The following is a 16,276-nucleotide window of genomic DNA, read 5'->3' as shown; positions in this document are numbered from 1 at the left end:
ACACCCCTACATATACATAAGAATAAATATTAAATACTGTCCATCTTGAATATATAACGGAAGAAGGAAGCTTGAGAGTTCACAAGGTTAATGCTGCATGGAATGAAACTATGGCTGAATCTGGAAGTTCTGCTACGGATCCTGTGAGTTGTGAAAAGGAGTGCATTAGACCTATTTTAAAGGGTGGTTTTCTTACTTCAAACCACACATAACAGTAAGATGTGACTTGTTCTCTTTTCCTATCTTCATAATACTTCTGTGCCAAATTTCTGCCATTTTCAGAAGCTGTAGAAATGAAATGAGCAGAACAAACATACACTATGGGAAAGCAGGAGTGGGAATTTTAGGGCTGTCCAACTGTTGCAAAACTACAAATCCCAGCACACCCTCATCAGTAACCATGCTATTGGGGCTTTTGGGTAGTTGTACTTTGGAGACTTCAGGAATATCTCAAGGCCTTACAGGTTTTGAAAGGATGTGTTCATACAAGATACTGTATATAAAGAGGTCACAGGTGGTCTTCAACCATTCGTTTAGTGACCATTCAAAGTTGGAACAGCATTGAAAAAAAGTGCCCTATGACTATTTTTCACACTTATAACCATTGCAGCATCCCCATGGTCACACGATCATAATTCAAACTCTTGGCAATTGGCTCATATTTATGATGGTTGCAGTACCCTGGGGCAGTGTTCAAATACCTCAACAACTGGTTTTCTTATTTGATGCAGGTCTGGGCCTCTGAGGCATAAAATGGACTTCCAGAAGTGGCATCCATGCACTTCCAGTGGGCTGTTCTAAGCCTGGGAGGCCTCCTCCAGGCTTCCGAGGCCTAGAATGGACTTTGGGAAGTGGCATCCATGCACTTCCAGAGGGCTGTTCTAGGCCTGGGAGGCTGCCTCCGAGGCCTAGAACAGACTTCGGGAAGTGGCATCCACGCACTTCCAGAGGACTGTTGTAGGCCTGGGAGGCCTCCTCCCAGCCTCTGAAGCCTAGACTGGACTTCTGGAAGCCAGTTGGTTCTCTGAATGCAGCAAAATCTAGCTACCGGTGCAAACCAGCTCAATCCCACCACTGCCCCAGGATCATGTGATCCCCTTTTGTAATCTTCTGATAAGCAAAGTCAATGGGAAAGCAAGATTCATTTAACAATCATGTTACTAACTGCAGGGATTCACTTAACAACTGGGGCAGGAAAGGTCATAAAACAAGGCAAATTACTTCACAAAACTAAGCAATGGAAATTTTAGGCTCAGTTCTAGCAATAGGTTGAGGTCTATCTCTATGAATTCATTTTCCAGATTTGCACAAGGCATTGCACTGAAGCATAAACTAACCTATCAGATTAATTTACACAAAATAGCACAACCTCCCCCACCCCGCCAACAATAACGACTACAGCAAAACTCCAACAGAAGCCAACAGGGACCAAATGTAACATGTTGGCAAATGCAGTGAGCAGAGCTTTATTAGCCCTTTTTATGCACACTGGGTGAATGCCATCAATATGTAATAAGGATTGATTTCAGCTACAAAAATCAGGCGGCCTTAAAAAAACCATTTTTGTGGGTGAAAATAAAGAGGGATAAAATTGTTCATTATTAGGAAGAGGGGTATGTTTTTGTTTCATGAAACACAAGAATGAACTTACAGTTTTCCAGTGAATTTATGTTCTTCACAGAACTACCTAGTAGTTGCATAAAAGTAAAATTTATAGATGCAGAAGGAAAAAAAAATCAAGATGTGATTTTGCTGGATTTTGTTGAGGCTAGATTTCTCAACTTTGGCTGCTTTCCGATGGGTGGACTGAAGCTCCCAGAATTCCCCAGCCAGCATGGCTGGCTGGGGAATTCTGGGAGCTTGTGTCCACCCATCGGAAAGCAACCGAGATTCAGAAACAATGGGTTAGGCTGTCTGCCAAAGCAAACCTATTGTTTGATGTAGAAGAAAAGAGAGTCCAATTCAGGTGTCATAATAAAGCAGTTTCCATATCCCTGGCTTTATAACAGTGGGGAACAATGTGAGTAGCCTTCATAAGATTTATCTTTTCACCTTGAGTCATTTTTTAATGGTTGCTGATAAAACTCATCCCAATAAAAAAAGACAAAAGAGAACGCCAATCCAGGATACATTAATTAGTTGGAGCTGGCCCTTAGAATCAGATCCTAAGAATAGTCAGTGCTTTTTTTGTAAAAGAAAAAGGTGCCGGAACTCACACATGTCATACAACCCGCCTTGCCTACCCTACAAGGTTCCATCTAAAAAAGGTGCCGGAACTCCGTTCTGAGCGTTCTATGAGAAAAAAAGCCCTGAGAATAGTTAACATACCCGTATTTTTCCATCTATAAGACGCAACCTTGTGTAAGACGGACCCCAATTTTCTAAACAAAAATTCAGAAATCAACATTTTAAATATTAAACAAACCACATCTTTAGTGGCAGTAAAAGAAGTGGCCATGCCATCACACAAGGGAGGTGACTTCCTCTGCGGGCTTAGTCCCGCCCATCCCCTCGGCCGTCAATCGCTGTACTGAGGCGGCTTCCTGGGGCCTCTTGCGGCTTCAGCCCGAGCTGCGCCGGTGAAAAACGGGTCATAGAAGGCGGCTTCAGTGGGACCGGCAGCATCCTTGGGGCAGTGCGATCCTCCAGCACCAGGCGGCATCTTGGGCCGGCTTTCTCCCTATTGTGTAGTGGGTTCTGGAGAGTATAAATGTATAAGTATAGTATAAAGAGGTTCCATCTTTGATTATAGGAGGAGAGATATTACCTCCCGTTGATAGAGCACGCAACCTGGGCGTCCTCCTGGATTCACGACTCAGTTTTGAAGATCATATTGGAGTTGTGGCTAGGGGGGCATTTGCCCAGATTCGCCTGGTACACCAGTTGCGCCCCTTTCTAGACCGAGATGCCCTACGTACAGTCACCCATGCACTCGTTACCTCCCGTATAGACTACTGTAATGCTCTCTACATGGGGCTGCCCTTGAAGACCACCCAGAGGCTTCAACTGGTGCAGAGTGCAGCTGCACGGGTAGTGATGGGAGCACCCCGATACTCCCATATTACACCCCTCCTGCATGAGCTGCATTGGCTACCAGTTGCCCTCTGGGTAAGATTTAAGGTGCTGGTTCTTACCTTTAAAGCCCTACATTGCTTAGGCCCGGGATACTTGCAGGACCATCTGCTGCCAGGAACGAATTCCCATCGCCCAGTACGCTCACACAGAGAAGGCCTCCTCAGGGTACCATCGGCTAGACAATGTCGGCTTGCGACCCCTAGGGGAAGAGCCTTCTCTGTGGGAGCGCCAGCCCTGTGGAACCAGCTCCCCCCTGAGCTTCGGATGGCCCAAGATCTCCAGTCCTTTCGCCGCGGCCTCAAAACACTCCTTTTCCACCTGGCTGACCTAGACTGACAGGGATTTTAATTATATTTACAATTCTAACTCTATTCTTTAATTTATTCTAATTTATTTCAAATTTTTATTTTTAATTTACTGTACAGAGACCTTTAAGTTTTGTTGTTGTTAGCCGCCCTGAGTCCCTCGGGAGATAGGGCGGGATATAAATCCCATTAATAAATAAATAAATAAATAAGTGATGCCAGGCTGATGAGTACAACATAACAGCTCTTTATTTGATGGACATGACTGTACTGGCCAGCTAGGGGTTACCTGTACTCTTTATATACCTTGCCAGGTATGCAGTCAGCCAATCAGATTGAACCTCTACTTCCCGCCAAACCATTTCCCGCCAGAACGGTTACAGTTCAATGCCACCTAGTGGTGACTGTTATACAAATGTTTCTTTAACCCTAATACATAGCACTCCCCATCCAGGCAGCATTTCAGGCCAGCGATATCCTCCTGCACCAGGCGGCATGGCAGCGGCATATAAAGAACCCACACAGGCATGCCCTGGGCAGCGGAGGTTACCATTATCTTTTTCGTGTATAAGACGCTGCACTTGTATAAGACGCACCTGATTTTTAAACAGGGCATTTGCAGGAAAAAATAGTGTCTTATACACAGAAATATACGGGAACTTTGATTTCAGATTGCTGAGAATGCAGTCACTGAATCTGGAGGAAAACAGGCCAAATCTCAGCTATTATTCCTTATTTCAAAATAATGTAATTGAAGTGCCTGGGAATATTGAAATTTCATTTAGGTTGTTCTGGAAGAGACCAGTCCCCTCAGGAATATGGGTAGGCATAGTCTCGCAACCATTCATTTATTGTTTGAAATTATGGTAAGGAACCATTTTTCACTTCTGTGATTGTTGCAGCATCCCCATAGTTGGGTGATCAGAATTTGGGCACTTGATAATCACATTTTGTTACAATAGTTGCAGTGTCCTTGGGTCATGTGATCACCATTTGTAACCTTCCAAAGCTGGCTTCCAACAAGCAAAGTCATTGGAGAAGCAAGATTCACTTAACCACATGATTCATTTAACGACTGCAGTGATTCACTTAACAACTATGGCCAAAAAGATCATAAAGGAAATTTGGGATTCAGTTGTGGTCATAAGTTGAGAAGTATCTGTATTTAGATTGCCATGGATCTAGAAATGGCCCTCCGCAAGGGTATTTTTGCATTTATTGTTTTTAAAGATAGCTGATTTTATTATGATAGTTTTATTTAAGGGCTGTTTTTCTTATTAACTGGGCATCTTTGAGCCAAACACACTACAGAAAGAGGAAAATCAATTTAACTCATCAGAAAGATCATAAATGTTGAGGTCCACCAAGGTGGCTCTAAGTACAAATATATCTGCACACCTTCCCCTTGTCATTGTCCAGGAGTTGTGTTTTCTGTTTTTCCTGTTCAACCAGACACACCACTCGTCCTGCTCAATTTGGGAATGAGTGAGCATTCATCATGGCAACTACAACACGGCCTAGCATATTCTCAACCTTCAGAATGTGGTCACTGGACAAAAATAGGAAGTTTTGAAAAACAGAAGTCTGGTTTTGGTGGGGACGGATAGGAATAGAATGCTAAGAAATAAAATTTGTTTCTGAGAACAGACTCTGACGGTCTGGCTCAGAATGATCTCTCTGCACACTCTCAGCAGCATCACTTTATTTTCAAGGACTGCTTATGTGAAGGACCTACTCCATTTAAGTAATGGGCCATCACTGTCTGACCTTCAGTGTGGGCAAGCTTACTACTCAGCAAATGCTCAAGGGGAGTTAATAAAATTGTAGCCATTTGGTTAAACTGAAGGTGACAGACATCCAAACCCTTATTCTTTCAGCAAATGACTCGTGGGTGGAGAGAGGAAAAAAAGGAGAAAATTCCTATCTTCTGTCTGTCTGTCTGTCTGTCTGACTGTCTGACTGTCTGTCTGTCTGTCTGTCTGTCTGTCTGTCTGTCTGTCTGTCTGTCTATCTATCTATCTATCTATCTATCTATCTATCTATCTATCTATCTATCTATCTATCTATCTATCACAGGGGTCTTCAAACTTGGCCCTTTTATGATTTGTGGACTTCAACTCCCAGAATTCCTCAGCCAGGCATGCTGGCTGAGGAACTCTGGGAGTTGAAGTCCACAAGTCATAAAAGGGCCAAGTTTGAAGAGCCCTGCTCAAGAGCTTCACAGATCCCTGAGACCATGGAGAGTTCCCCACTCCCCCACGAAGATATAAATATAATTGGTTTGGCTGGACCAATAATAAAAGTAACACTTAAGAGGCTATGGGTGAAGGGTGTGTTTTTTTCCTCGCCTAAATTATCAAGTTCCTCCTCCTTCTCATCAAATCATCAAAGCCTTCGCAATTTCAATCAGACTTCTGCACACTTAATTCCCTCCAAATCTAGGTTTATATGTTAATCACATTCTGCTATTTTCTCCACTGTTGTTATTGATTCTATAAAATGCTTTGCAATAATAGCTCAAATTCCCAAAGTACCCACTGTTTCCTGTTGCAACTTATTGCTGGAGAGTTCTCAAATTTCCAAAGGATCTCCTAACATCAATGATCATAGAACAGCTGTTATGCCCAGCTCGTCAATATGCCCCATTTGCATGCTCTGCTGATTTGCACATAGAATAGGTGCCCACATAGTTCTGTTTGTTCTTACTGGTGCATATCATGTCGATTGCAAGGAAGGGGAAGTAATGGAGAAATACCTTTTTTTGTACACTGAAGGTCAATCCGTGCGGGTATATCCTGCCTGTTGTTCTACCATCTACTCATTTTGGTAGATTTTGAGGGAATTTTGCATTCTGGAACATTCAAACATATAAAGGACAACTTTTCATTGGATGTGCTGCGCAGTAGAGCAAAATCTGATTCCTCTTAAATGAGTAGATTGATTCCAAGTGGTTCTTGGGTTGGTTTTTTTGGTATAGATTTTTATTTTATTCAAAAGTAAGTTAAAATACAACAGAAAAACAACAACAAAAGGGACAAAAAGAAAACACGAAACATTTAAGGGATTTTAAAAAGTGCATTAAAAGCCTCCCCAAGTCATATACATATGTTGTATATATAGCTCTGATTGGTTCTTGAAGCTTCGTAGAGAATTGGAAAGTATTACTCAACGTTTTTATCATAGGAAAATCATACTGGGCTTCTCATCACAATGGCAAGTGCATTTTGTCTTTAAATCCAAAGGCTTTTAAAAATGCTGTATAATCACCCAGCAAATCCATGCTGGCTTTTATTGCCAAACATTGATGTTTTGAAGAAGATACAGTCCATCAATTCACAGTGATGAATCCCACCCAAAGGATTGGGAGTTTGGTTGATTAATCTCCAAGGAATTCCTTATCCATGACAAGTAAAGCAGAAGAAAAGACACTAAATAGAAGGATTTTTTTTAAAAAAACTACTATTTGCAGTTTGCTATCCAAAGGAAGAAACAGTAGCTATCAAATATATGACACTTTTGCTCCCCGTCAGATTGCTATGTGTTTTGCTTGAAATAATACAAATAATTTTCTTTTTAAACTCATGGCTCGTTAGACATGTTATCAACAGCTTACCTGCTATTGCTAGCTACATTTGACAGGTTAAATTCAAAAGGTGCAGTCATGGTTTCCCTTAAGGATCAGGAAGGGTGATAGGAAAGTAGCATTTTTAGGACATTTCCTTTGGGTGAAAGAATGTTTTGGATTGGCCACAACGATTAGGGCAGCCATTTTGCAAATGAGCTACTTTTCCAGCTATTTTGAGAGAGCATCTAAAACAGTCTTTCTCAATCTTGACAACTTTAAGTAGACTACAACTCCCAAGATTCCTGGCTGGGGAATTCTGGGAGTTGAAGTCCACAGGACTTAAAGTTGCTAAGGCTGAAAAACACCGCTCTAAAGCATCCCTTTAGGATTCCAACTGGTATCTGGAAACTCACTATTTGTTTATTGTGACCTATATGAATTTGTATTAATTTACACAAGAAACAATTACTAAACAGAAGGAGTTTAGAATATCAAGAGGACTAGATGACAGGGGTTGCAGTGAACTGTGTGAATGTGCTCAATTCACTTTTTAACTAGGCCTAGTTTAATTAAACCTAGTGGCTTAATTCATTTATTATTGTTGCTATTATGGGATGGCTTAAAGTATTGTGTCGACCCAGCCTGCTGGATTAGTTTAAGATTTCACTGGCAACCCGCCTTCGGTGTACTGTGAGAACATTCCCTATGAATCCCACATTTTTTTTCTATTTTCCACAAGTCATTTCTTACTGTATTTTGCAGATGAGGGTAGAGAGGTGATACAGTGAAAGGGTAGAATTATGTGTTTTATTATGGAACCTATGGAAGTGTGTAAGAACACTGGCACACTTATCTACCACATTAAGAATTGGCTAAGTTTACAACTTTAATTAAACGAGCAGTTTGCATTTCTTCAGTTTATGGATTATGAAAATCACATCCACATCCGCATTCATACCTGGCAGAATTTTCCAAAGCAGCTTCCAACTTGATAAATATACACATAAATACAGATAGTTCTCGACTTACAACAATTCATTTAGTGACCATTCGACCATTCAAAGTTACAATAGCACTGAAAAAGTGAGGTATGACCATTTTTCAGACTGATGACTGATGTTGCATCATCCCTTGGTCACATGATCAAAATTCAGACAACTGTTTCATATTAATGACGGTTGCAGTACTCTGGAGTCATGTGATCGCCTTTAGCAACTTTCTGACAAGCAAGGTCAACAGGGAAGCCAGATTCACTTAACAACTGCCTTACTAAGTTAACAACTGCAGTGATTCACTTAACAGCTGTGGCAAGAAAGGTTGTAAAATGGGGCAAAACTCTCTTAACAAATGTCTCACTTAGCAACAGAAATTTTGGGCTGAATTGTAAGTTGAGGACTACCTGTATAGGGAAATGTATATACGCCATTTACTGTATGAAAGGGAAATTACCTTTATAAGTGTATATGCACTAGGGAAAACCTGAGATGTCTCCAAGAAAAAGTCTAAAATTAATGTTAGAGGAAATGGGAACGAAGTGAAACCAACACGGACTGATTTATCCATCACTGTGGCAGGCTCATTTCTTTGTGGATGACTAGTAAATATTTGGTATTTCTCTGCAATGTATTACCGTAGTAGCAGTAGGCTTCAAAAGAAGGTAAACTGTGATGGTGCTTATAGGTCCCAGAACAGTTCTAGTATATATTGCTGGGAAAATAAAGTAGTGGAGAACTCCAAAAAGGAAATGTCTTATTCCCAAATTTGTCAAACAATGCACAAGAATCTGATCAACTAACAGTACCACACTGGCACTAGGCAGTGGCGTAGCGTGGGGGGTGCAGGGGGGCGGGCCGCACCGGGCGCAACATCTGGGGGGGGCGCGCTCGCACTGAGCTGCTCAGGGAGCCCCAAGGGCTGCACAGAGTCGGCTTGGCTCCGCTCTCGAGCTGCTCTTTCTTGCAAAGCGAAACGAGTCCGGCAGGTGAGATGGGCGGCCACATAAACTGAATAAAATAAATAGAAGCGCCCAACTCTCCGCCCAGGCTCAGGCCAACCGCAAGCGCCCCGCAGGCGCCCCGGCAGGCTTGGCCGAGCGAAGACGGACCCGCCGGCCGGCTGGCCTAGCTTCGTGCGCATGCGTGGCTTTATTTAGCGGGGCTCACGTGCGAGCTTGAATGCAGCGGCTCTTGCAGGTCGGAGCCCCGCCCAGCCGCCCTCGAGAGGGACCCGGAAGCATCCCGCATGCGCGCAACTCTTCTTGGAAAGTCTACGCCGCTGCGGGGCGTGTCTTTTCGGCGGTGCCATGACGTCACCGGGTTAGGGGGCGCAAATTGCCCTGGGTGCTGACAACCCACGCTACGCCACTGGCACTAGGTAAGGGGTCAATGGAATTCAAAGGGGGATGGAGTTGGTCGGGGTGAAGCGGGGACAGGATGGTTTCACGCGCACAACCTAATCCCTGCATTGGCATGCTCACCCCCTGCTTGCACGGCCCGATTCCTAAATGGTTGCGAACTGGGACTAGTCCGCAGCCTGGGTTCAGGGACCCCTGATGTAGGGTATCCCAATGAGGCTGATCTACATTATGTATAAAACAGAGACCTTGACATAGCCGTTTCATGAATATACCGTATATTTACTGTAGTAAAATCCCTTACTTTAGAAGTTTCTCCCTCCTTCCTACTGCTCCACACTTCTAATTCACCCCCACCAACTCTGCTTTTTAAAATATTTATTGGCAGGCTAGCCATCAATTTTCAGTGGGTATTTTAATTTTTTTTAATTTTTTTTATTTTTTAAAGGAAAGCAACACACAGAAAATCTTCAAGAACAGTCGCCCAGCTTTAATGAGCAAGGCCTGCATTCCCACCACTCCAGCAGCATAGTAATTGAGCAGATCTATTAACTTGTTACACTAGATTTGTTTAAAGAGACTATTACACAGTCATTTAATCAATTTGTTACACTGAAGGTCCTGACTTATGAGACACTTGCCGTATGATTCCTTAATGACTGAATTAATTTGTTTTAATAAAAACCAACATTGTGTACAAGCACATTTCGAGAAATGAAATTTGGGAGAGCAGAACAGTCCAATGCTTCATTTGATTAGATTTCTGCCCCCACTTCCCAAGGTCCCTCTAAAACCAGAGTTGTCTTCCTTAGCTGGGTGGTATAGGGGCACATTTTTCTTTTTTATAGCATCATTAATTTAATATGGATCATTAGTTCTTTATACACATACATGTTCTGACTAATGTACCCAATGAATAATGCACCTAATGTCCTTAGGGCTGAAATGCATCACATCATAAACAGAAATGGCTTGGAAAATAAATAATTATCATAAATAATCATCAGCGTAACAGCAATTAATATAAGACCCTCCTGTTCTTTCACGCCTTGGTGCACTAAAAAGCTTGTTTTACACACGCAAGACTCCTATGCCGAACGCAAAACAGGGAGGCTAAGCAGAACCCAAATGGATTTGAGGGGGGAATTAGAGGTAAGATGAAGAGTTCAGAAAGAAAATCGGTTTTGCTCCTGATAAAATCTGACGCCTCCGGAATAAATGTAAATAGACACCAAAGGAGGCTCAGAAAAGGAACTTGACGATATTGATTATGCAAAAATAATTACCACATCACCCAACTTAATGCACTATGTTAATGCAGTTCATTAACATGTTTATTTTTTTGTTCTCCCCCCCCCTCCCCCAGAAGGAAAGGGCTAAATAAAAAGATCTGTGGACCATTTTTGAGAAAAAGTTTTAGTGTTGCAGGGATCAAAATAATAGAAAAATTTCTCATCTGCTGTGTTCATTCTAACTGGTTTACACAGGGAAATGAAATTAAGCAAAATTTATTTATTTATTTATTTATTTATTTATTTATTTATTTATTTATTTATTTATTTATTTATTTATTTATTGCATCTGCCACCCATCTCACTGATAAAGCAATTATATCATTGAGATTGATGTAAATAGCAATAACAATAGCAATTAGACTTATAAGTCTAAGTATAATTATATAAAGCTTCACAGTGCTTTGCGGTCCTGTCTAAGTGGTTTCCATAGTCAGCCTATTGCCCCCCAACAAACTGGGTCCTCATTTTACCGACCTCAGAAAGATGGAACGGCTAATGTTAGCTAGATTATGATTATTATATATCTGTAACCCTGTAATCAGCTCTGGGAAGTGGGGGGGAGGGGGGTCAAGGGTGGGTTGGGGGGGATAATATTGTAATTTTTATAAAACTTTTCAATTAAAAAAAAGAAAAGAAAGATGGAACGGCGGAGTCAACCTTGGAACGGCTGAGTTAACCTTGACTCAGCCCTTCCATCCATGCTTCAGCTCAAATCAATAGCTGAAGGCCTGCATGTTGTTCCTATGAATCACAAGGTGGGCAATGTGGGTGAGATGGCAACACGTACCCAACAACTGCTTTGGAGGGGGATTTTGGAAAGGAATTCTTGCAGTTGCAGTTGTCCAATACATAAGAGGCTGTTACAAAGAAGAAGGCAATAACATATTCTCCCAAGCACCTGAAGGCAAGAGAAGAAGTAATGGATGGTAAGTTATAATAGAGAGAACCAACTTAGAATTAAAGAGAATTTTGCTAACAGAATGATTCAATCAGTGGAACGGTTTCCCTTCAGAAATTGTGGGTGCTTCATCACTGGAGGCTTTTAAGAAAAGATAGGACAACCATTTATCTGGAATGGCATAGGGCAGACATGTCAAACTCGCGACGTCACGTGACGTCACGCAACGTATCAGAGCCTTTTCGTCATTGCCAGCAATGGGGTGGGCGGGGCTTCCGGATGATGCGTCCGTCCCACGGGCCGGCAGTTTGACACCCCTGGCTTCGGACAGAGGGTTGGACTAGAAGACCTCCCAAGGTCTCTTCCAACTCTGTTATTCTGTGTTCTATTCTGTATTTTTATAAGGTTCCCTTTTTTGTTTTAACCACGACAACCTTGTATTGGAGCCAGAGCTGCAATTATTTCCCTCTTAAAAATGATAGAAACTCTGGCAACAGGTTTCATTAATTATACTCCAGGGCAGCTCCAAGTTATGAATGGGAAATTCAGATTTTTATCCATCCTTGTATTAAAACATAGAGCACTGTAGGATATTCCTTTCCAGATCAAAACTAAGAGGAAAAATGTTATTTTTCAACCGTTTGTAATGAATGGACGCATGAGGAGCTGGGGAAAGGTACATACAAGAAATCTCCCATTTCATCTGAAGGTCCACATTCCTTAGGAAGTGATAGTCTAGTTTCCTGAAAGTTTGAAGACAATCAGAATCAAAAATAGACAAAGGTTACATGTATGTCCTTCCTTCCTTCCTTCCTTCCTTCCTTCCTTCCTTCCTTCCTTCCTTCCTTCCTTCCTTCCTTCCTTCCTTCCTTCCTTCCTTCCTTCCTCCCTCCCTCCCTCCCTCCCTCCCTCCCTCCCTCCCTCCCTCCCTCCCTGTCCCTCTGTCCCCCATTCTCTCTTATTGTCATCTACAATGGAGATAGATGGATTGGCCAAAACATTGCCTTTCCCTGCTCTGTCTTCTAGAAGGTTCTCATGTTATCTGGAGCAGCTTTTCTGGAGGCATAAGGGACTATTAAGGGAGGAAAGAACCACACAGGTTACCTCCTTGCCCATTCCTTTCAGCATAAGACTCAAAGTAGAATAAGTTCAGAACCTGAACCAGATTCAGTGTCTTGAGTTTTTGGTATACACTGTAGAACACAGACTCAACACTGGAGTTTCAAATTTAAGATTAAGATTTAAGATTTATTGAGATTTTTATACCGCCCTTCTCCCAAAGGGACTCAGGGCGGTTCACAGGGCATAAATATAAACAACAGTACAAACATTAAAAGATAATTAAATTAATGCCCAAGTTAAAACCAGAATAATAAAACAAACCTATAAAAAACCCAAGTACCCCCATCAGGCCAGACCCGCTAGTTCGAATAAATGGGTCTTCAACCCGCGACGGAAGGATCGGAGGTCTGATGCCATCCGGAGCTCAACCGGCAGTTGGTTCCATAACGCCGGAGCACCCACAGAGAAGGCCCTCCCCCTGGGGGCCACCAGTTGACATTCCTTGACAGGAGGCACCCTGAGGAGGCCCTCTCTGTGGGCGCGCACAGGGCGGAGGGGAGTCGACGCCGGCAGCAGGTGGTCCTCGAGGTATCGCGGACCCATGCCATGTAGGGACTTAAAGATCATAACCAAAACCTTGAACCTTACCCGGAAGACAACTGGTAACCAATGCAGCTCACGGAGCAAAGGTGTAACATGGGAGTACCGGGAAACTCCCAAGACAACTCTCGCGGCCGCATTCTGTACCAGTTGGAGCCTCCGAGTAGTCTTCAAGGGAAGTCCCATGTAGAGAGCGTTACAGTAGTCTAGGCGAGAGGTCACGAGCGCATGAGTGACCGTACACAAGGCCTCCCGGTCCAGATAGGGCCGCAACTGGCGCACCAGGCGAACCTTTCGACTCCTTTCTTCATTTTGCCATATAATGGCTGTCCCATCAGCCACGTGTGGTCCAGTTAACTTAAATGGATTTGACCTTTTGTCAGATGTTAACAGATGTTGTTCATGGCCATCTCAGAAAGCTTGCTTAAAGTTAACAACGTGCAGCATTGGGGGTCACTGGGCCAACCGAAGGTCATTTAATTCTGCCCAAAGGTTAATTGGATCACTGCATTAAAGCAAGAATAGCCTACAGCAAGCTGGGCATTAAGGATTCTAGGCAGCTTTGTCCTCTACTGGGTTCAACTACCACTGCTAATTCAGGAAGCTAAACAAAAACACTTCCAGAAAGATTGAGCAAATATGCCTTCTTCTTCTTCTTCTTCTTCTTTTTAAGAGGAAGGAGTCTCAGTCCAAAATTATGAGGTGGATTTTGATGGTAGAGTTGCTTGAAGCTGAATGTGATTCTCATGCAATGATTTATTATTTGATTTCTGTTGGTAAATGGAACAATAATAACAATACTGACATATACTATACTTTACAGCAATGTTTCTCAACCTTGGCCCCTTTACAAGAGGTGGACTTCAACTCCCAGAATTCCTTGGCTTTAAGGAGTGAAAGAACATTAGTACACTCCCGCCCTGTATAAGTTTGTAATTAAAAAGAAATGGATAGAAGGAAGAAGAAAATGATAAAGGGAAGTATCTCCTCTCCCCTCCCCCCATTCTTCATTTGGAAAGTTACTCCTGTTCCATCTGAAAGTCTATGGAGAGTTCAGTGCTAACGACCAGATACTGTAAGGAATATAAATCTTTCCATTCTCCACCATTCAGTCAGAACTGAAGAAGCTTCCTGGATGAGAAGCGAAAAATCTTCAAGGAAAAACAAAGAAAGTCCACTTGCTGCTTGAAAAAAAGCACCTCTGGGAGTCCCGTCTGAATAAATTCTGCTAACAGAATGTGTTTCTCCCCACTTGAGGACAAAGTGCAAGGTATGGAGAATTTCCAGCCTCAATGCCACTGGGGTCCATGGTTGGGAAGGGTTGGGGAACGAAACAGCACTGTAACGCTAATTCAAGCCATGCCGCTTTTTTATTTGTGTTTCGTTCTGACAAAAGCTATAAGCTAAGAGCCAGTATGGTATAATGGTTAAGGCTCCAGCCTAGAAACCAGGAGTCTGTGAGTTCTAGTCCCGCTTTAAGCATGAAAAGCTGCCTGGAGGACACTGGGCCAGTCACACTTTCTCTCAGCCCAACCTACCTCTCAGGGTGGCGGTTGTGAGGAAAATGAGAGGAGAGAATGTGACCTGTTTGCCTGTATTTATAACTTACTTATAAAGTAATAAAGGCAGGATAAAAATCTAATAAATAAATAAGATGCTGCTGTTAAGTACCTGGGAAATCAGGCGATTCAAGCAGTTCAAATGCGTTTATGGCAAGCTTAAACTCCCTACAAGAACCTGGCCAACTAACAGTCAAAGGAAATGAGTGGGAGATAAGACAGGCATCCAAAGTGGGCTGGACTTAGATCTCTTGGGGCACACGGGGACTCATGACTTATGATGCGTTTGACCCCTCCCTTGGGCTCAGCCTGGTCCTACAGCTGCAGATGCCACTGCTCAGTGCATCCTTCCAGCACATAAAAACAGGCAGAGGTCCAATTGCCCCATTGAATTCACCATCTTTTTTTTTAACCCATTCCTTGAGGATATACCTAGATTGCAGCATGAATCAGCAAGCTCCACTACGCAAAAAACTTTGCCTCTCTCTCAAAAATAAATGCTCACATGTTCAGCACTAACAGCAGGCCACCCCAACCTCATAGTCAGCTTTGGAGCAAGTGGGACCACAGCTTCGTTGACTGTGACGTGTGGGGTGATTTTTTTTTCTTCTATAGGAGTCACAGGACCGATTCCTTATGGATGCTCCATAGCGCTGGCCTTGCCAACCTATGTTTTATTGATTCATGCGCTTAGGGATTCCTGTCTTGATCAGGCAGCTTTATAAATGGAATAGATAACTATTAAAAATTAAAGTTGAATTTAATAAGATAGCACTGGACCGAGATTTTCTTCTAGGTAAATGCTTTAGCTTTTATAGACTGATGGGTCTCTCCTGATCCTTGGGAAGCCATGAATTATAATTCAGTTATCCAAATGTATTAAAGGGATAATTCTCAGAACTCCAAGCCAGCCTGTGAAATCTATAATTAATGGAAAATATTTCATACAGAGTTTTCACTTATGCACTAAGGGAGAGGTAGTTTAAGCAGGAGATCTGGACAATTTGTTACTTGACTAATGACCAGAACTGGGATCAGAATTTCTGCTGTTATTTAACATTGTTGTTAACTGAGTCATGCCCGATTTTACAACTTTTGCTACCGTTGTTAAGTGAATCATGCAGTCGTTAAACGAATCCAGCTTCCACAATTGACTTTGCTTGTCGGAAGCCAGCCGTGTCCACAAAGGTCAAAAAGGTGAGTTTTGCCCCATTTTGCGCCTTTTCTTGCCTCCGTTGTTAAGTGAGTTACGGCAGTTGTTAAGGTAGTAACACGGTTGTTGAGTGAATCTTGCTTTCCCATTGTCTTTGCTTCTCAGAAGGTCATAAATGTGATCACATGACTCCGGGACACTGCAACCGTCATAAATATGAACCAATTGCCAAGCATCTGAATTTTGATCACGTGACCATGGGGATGCTTCAAAAAACAGTCATAAGTCACTTTTTTCAGTGTCTTGGTAACTTGATTGCTTCTTGTTTTGCCTTCAGGTGCTTTGGAGAACAGCTTGACTCCCTCTTCTTTGTGGCAGCCACTCAAGTATTGGAACACTGCTATCATGTCA

This window comes from Vipera berus (assembly GCF_964194415.1).
Source record: "Vipera berus genome assembly, chromosome: 7".
In the NCBI taxonomy this organism is placed as follows: Eukaryota; Metazoa; Chordata; class Lepidosauria; order Squamata; family Viperidae; genus Vipera; species Vipera berus.
Note: the sequence above shows the minus strand (reverse complement) of the source record.